We start from the raw sequence: 5,760 nt of genomic DNA, 5'->3' as shown, positions 1-5,760 counted from the left end.
TGTCTTGATTTAATAAAATTTAAATATTTTATATTTTATTATATTAATTATATATATATATATTAAAATATTTATAAAAATAATAGTTGAATGATTCAATTTTTTCATAAATAAAATTATCTATTAAATACTAATTAATAATTAGTCTAATCATTATTATTTTAATTAATAATATTATATTTTATTAAATTAGTACACATTTCAATATTTAATATATTTTAAATAATTATAATATTAAAATATTAATATTTTGTATTTTTAATTAAATAAATAAAGTTAAATAAAAAAACATATTAAAAATTAATTAATTAATTATATTTAATAAAAAAACTTAATAATTAAATAAAATAAGTAAAATAAATGAAATAAGAAAGGTAAATATATAAAAGTGATAGGGATAAATAAGTAATTTTGTAGTTAATTGAGGAGTGAGAGTGGGGTGTGGGAAAAGCACCTCCCATATATATATATATATATGATTAATTGAGAAACTTTGAATTTGATAAAAAAATGTAGTATTTTACTACTTTAAATCTTATTTTATACCAATGCCTTTTGTAAAAAAACAGAAATTAATGTTCACCTGAACTTTTTTTTTTTAATATGATTTAATTATTAATGTTTCTAATCGAAAAACTTTTAATTAGATAAAAAAAAAATGTATTTTTTTACTATTCTAAATCTTATTTTATACAAAGGAATATGTCTTTGTGTAAAAAACAAAAATTAATGTTCACATGCTTTAATTATTAATGTTTTTATATTTTACATTTGCTTTGTCTTGTTTGAGTTAATCTGACTTGTTTAAATAAAAGTGATGGTCATGTAAGGATTTAACTATTGATTAATGAAATGGGTGATCCTATTATTATTAGCAATTTAAAAAAAAATGAAAGGGCCAAATCAAACTTATCTTCTATACTAATATGAGAGTATTAAAATAGAAGTATATTATATTGAATTAATATAATATGATAATAATAATATTATATATATTATTTTATATATATATATATATATATATTTTATTTTATATTCTAACCTATTAAAAAATTTCATCACCATATACAACAGTCAATAACCAACCAAGTCAATGAGAGTTAGTTATGCAATCAAATCAACCACTAGTGACCAACCAAGTCAATGGGAGGTATGCAATCATATCAAGATTACTACCTCATTTATTAATATAGTTTTTTTTCTTTGATCACCAAATGGAAAATAATTAGTAATTTCTACTCTCCTTCTAATTACCTGTGATCAATCATCAATATTGATAGATTTCAATTCCAATCCGTTGAATAACTTCATTGTCTACCACGGTCTTATTTTTTTCATATGAAATCGATGTTCGTGGAAATTTATAGTAGCATTCATCTTTAGTGATAATATATTTGGGAAATCATGTTTACTTTATCTTCAAGGAAATTATAGCACAAGCTCTTTTATAGAAAAAAATGTTGTGACGGAAGTATATTTACTTGAAAAAGAAAAGAATAATTCATAGAATACAACACAAATATTAATGTTTACCGAAACAAAGAATGACATTTTCCGACAATAAAATATGGTCGCTGAGATATTTTAAATATAGAGGAAGATGTGCTGCTAAGAGATTTAGTGACGCATAAGATATTGTCGGAGAAGAGAATTATGTGCTTACAATATATAGATTCTTTTATGATAAATATATATAGCGACATTATCTTATAATTTTTTTAAAGCTACACAAAGTGAATTATATAGAGAAAATTAATAGAAACATAAATGGAGGTAAATGACATATTTACCCTTACATATTAATCTAAACAAAATGTATTTAATATATGCTAAGTGTCCCCACAGATTTATGATTTTACTAACTCATGAGTTTGTAAACCAAAAAACTGATTGAACACCAAACGACCATAAGCCAAAAAATGGAACCAAACAAATCTAACGAACCGAACCAAACCAAAACCATACAAACTAAATGAACTAACCAATCTTCTTCTTCTCATTTTTTCTTTTAATTCAATAGACCACCGTAACAAGAAGGCCTTAATCTCAAGCTCTTCTTCTCCTTCCAGCGAAAGCCGACAACTAGCACAAATATTTTTCTTTAGAAATTAAGATAACAAACAAGTTTGACATATTTTAAAGTTGAAACGTGTTATATGTATTCTAAAAACTTAGTTATAATAATGTCCAAATATATAGAGATGAACAAACCTAAATTCACCTGTAACATGTTGACTTCTATAATCTAGAGTTACTTAATATTTCGTACTTATTGTTCATGGATGATACTATGTGCATGATCAAGGCTAATGTTTCAAATTTTACATCTCTTATAAGCAAATCTTCATTCTTTTTTACATATGGTAGACTTTGAATCAATATCGATAAGAATTTTACTATTGAACTGATTCGATTTGGTTCAAGGATTAAAGCGTAGTTTTGTTTCATCTAGATTAGCTCTTTGGAGTAAAACAAATTTTTTAAAGGTGTTCACAATTAAACTTGATTGCTCAATTTATATTTGTGTTATAAATTTTGTATTTTTATTTCTAAAGATGCTTGAGACAAAAATAATTTATTATCAACTTATTCTAAAGGGACCAATTAAAAGATAGAGATTATGTATAAGACACACTGAAATTCCAAATTCGTCAAGCAAAGATTGTTTACAAACTAAGACAATCAATCAAATCAAGTGCAAAAATAGTAACAAAAATAATTTGAAACAACTATTTTCTTATTAAATTAAAACGTAAAAAAACTAGTCTATAATACTAATAAATAAAAATTATTTAATATATAAATGTTTTCACATATTTAAAAATATATATATTTGTGCTACTCCAAGAATCGCTCCCCTAGGTAGGCCACGTGTTGATTGACATGTGACAATATAGGGGAATACATCACGGGGTGACTCGAGGTTCGATATGTTTCAACATTAGTTTGCGTGTTAGACATCTTTTAAAAAATATTTTATTTTTAAAAAGAAAACTATAATACCTAGAGCTTTCAAGATTAATTATATAAAAATATTAATTAACTTTATTCAAATTTTAATAATCTTGGGCTAAATAATAATTTATCAGAACCCGGTTTAAATTAATTAAACATAACTAATTTAATAGATTATTTATTTGAAAATTAGAGTCGCCAAATGATTTTATGAAAATCAATCAAATGATACGTGTATAAACGTATTTATACTAGAGTTTCTATAAGGGTTTTGGTTTCGGTTACGCTCGGGAAAGGGTTTTCACGCTATGTCCTCTGCGCCTGCCTAATGACGAATTTTTAGTTTTAAAATAAACAGGGTCTAGCTGTTATAAGATTTTTTATAACATTTATCATTTAATTAGTAGTTCGGGGACCTAACCAATGATAAGTTTAGATTGCGTAAATAATTGTACAAAATTATTTAGAAGGACATACATGCGATTGCGGTGATATAATAATGAGTAAAAACCCTAAAAACACCATAAAAGTGTTAGAATTTAAAAATAAATTCCAAATGGGGCCTTATCCAAAATATTGGTTTAGGAAATTTCTCGAAGTTATAAAAATATCATTTTTTAACCTTTCGAAATTATTTGAAAATAGATTCGGGTTCCAAAATTACAAAAATAATTTTGGATTTTGAAAAGTGGAATCAAATAGGCCTTAAGACCGGAGTCTTAGGGTCTTGGTTCAATTTAGTCAATCTAGGCTCGGTCTAGATCAGGGTGGTCTGGACTAGGGCTCAGGTCGCATGGGTCAAGGTACCGGAGAGCTCGGTCCTAGGTTCGGGAGGCTTGATCCTAAACTCAAATTGCTTGGTCCTAAGCTTGGGAGGCTTGGTCCAGGTTTAGTTTATCGGTCTAAGTCTTTGGTCCTAGGGTTAAGTAGAACTCGGTCCTAGGTCTAGGGTTAGAGTTAGGTTTACCGGTCCTAGGCTAAGAGAGGGCTCAATCCTAGGTTAGAAATATCGGTCCTAGGATAATGGGAGTGCTCAGTCCTAGGCTAAGAAATTATGTTGGAGTCCACGGTCCTAAGCTAAAATCATCGGTCCTAGGGTTCGGTCATTCCTCAAAAATATCGGTCATGATCCTCGGTCAAAGCTCAAGAACATTAGTCATGATCTTCGGTCGGAGCTCAAGAACATCGATCCTGATCCTAGGCCAGACCTCAAGAATATCGGTCATCGGTCTCGGTCCTAACCTAAGAACAATGGTCCTTGGTCTCAGTCCTAACCCAAGAACACCGGTCCTTGGTCTTGGTTAGGATCGAAGATCCCCGGTCTTATTTCTCGGTCGCGGTCCAATAGGACTCGGTCCTAGGATGAGGTGTTCTTCATTTGGTATGAAGAAATTGCAGAAGCCATAACTTTTGATTCAATTAATGAAATAATGATCTGTAAACTAAAGTTAGTTCAAATGATTATAAAAAACAAAAGCCTTAACATAAATCACGATTATTGGATCTTTACAAAGATCAATTTCTAAAAACCATTTTTAGGTCAAATTTTGAGATTTTTTAAATTAGACCATTTCAAGGTCTGATTTTTGTTCCATTAGCTTTGAAATTATTAATATAGTTGAACATAACTAAAACAAGAACCTCATCCAAACATTAAAACAGTTTTTGAAGATTGAATCTAAATCCAAAAAATTTCAAAATCACAATATGATCAAACATGATCAAAATGATGTTACAGTCATTGTGAAATAATCCCAACATGTTTACAAACATGTTTCACAACTAATTAAATAAAAAAAAACCGATTAAAACCATATTAAACTCAAGAACACGAGATTTTAAAAAATCCAGTTTGTAAGCTTAATATTTCGAAATTCTTGATTTATGTTGATTTGATATAATTTCTTTCAACAAAAGTTCATACATGATATAAAGAATGATTCTAAACAAAGAAATCACATGAACAAGCCCTAGAATAGATCAAACCGATCAAATTAGAAAATTTTGAAACTTTTAATCACAAATTGCAATACTGAGCTTCTGGATTCATACCAACTGCTGGAGAACACTCCTTGGATGTGTTGGAGGCTATCCAGAAGCCTGGATCGAAGTTATGGTGGTCGGAGAAAGTTTGCATAGAAACTATTATTGCCCAGAATCTTCAAACTTTAATTCATTGTGTATTAGGCTATGATTGTTTGATGATTTGGTATACAAATCATTATGGAGTATTTATACTATCCTAAGGTCGGACGGGGAGGAGCAATTCAAGTTGAAATTAAAGAACTCCATTCTTATCCCTAATTCTATCATTCGTTGTGTCAGTCTAGTTAGGGGATAGAATAAGGCTTATCATTTTAGGGGTATTGATGGCTTATCATTTTAGGGGTATTGATGGTGGAGATAAGGCGAGCACGTGGACGAAAAATGGCAAGATAAGGTCGTTTGTAGGCTGAGCTGTCCCTTTTGGAAGATCTCTAGCGATGGTCGCCGAGTTGCAGGTGTTCGCGAGGAAGAAGGTCGAAACAGCGACGTTTCGTGGCGCTATTAAGCGTTCCGTCTAGTCCGTCAGCGATTAGGATAATGTGGTTATCTTATTCCATTAGTTGATCCACTATGGTCGGCACGCTGTCACGGGCAGAAACTCGGTCACTGAATATTCTCTCATCCCGCGCGGCACTAGGCTAGATTGCCACAATCCTAGTTAGTCAGCCTCTTAAAAGATGCAAGAAGATGGAACAATTTGAGAGAGAAAGAGCTTGGAGAATATCTTGTTTATTGCTTACAAGAGTGAGGTATTACAAA

Source organism: Impatiens glandulifera, chromosome 5 (genome assembly GCF_907164915.1).
Source record: "Impatiens glandulifera chromosome 5, dImpGla2.1, whole genome shotgun sequence".
Lineage (NCBI taxonomy): Eukaryota > Viridiplantae > Streptophyta > Magnoliopsida > Ericales > Balsaminaceae > Impatiens > Impatiens glandulifera.
This window is presented reverse-complemented; position numbering follows the sequence as displayed.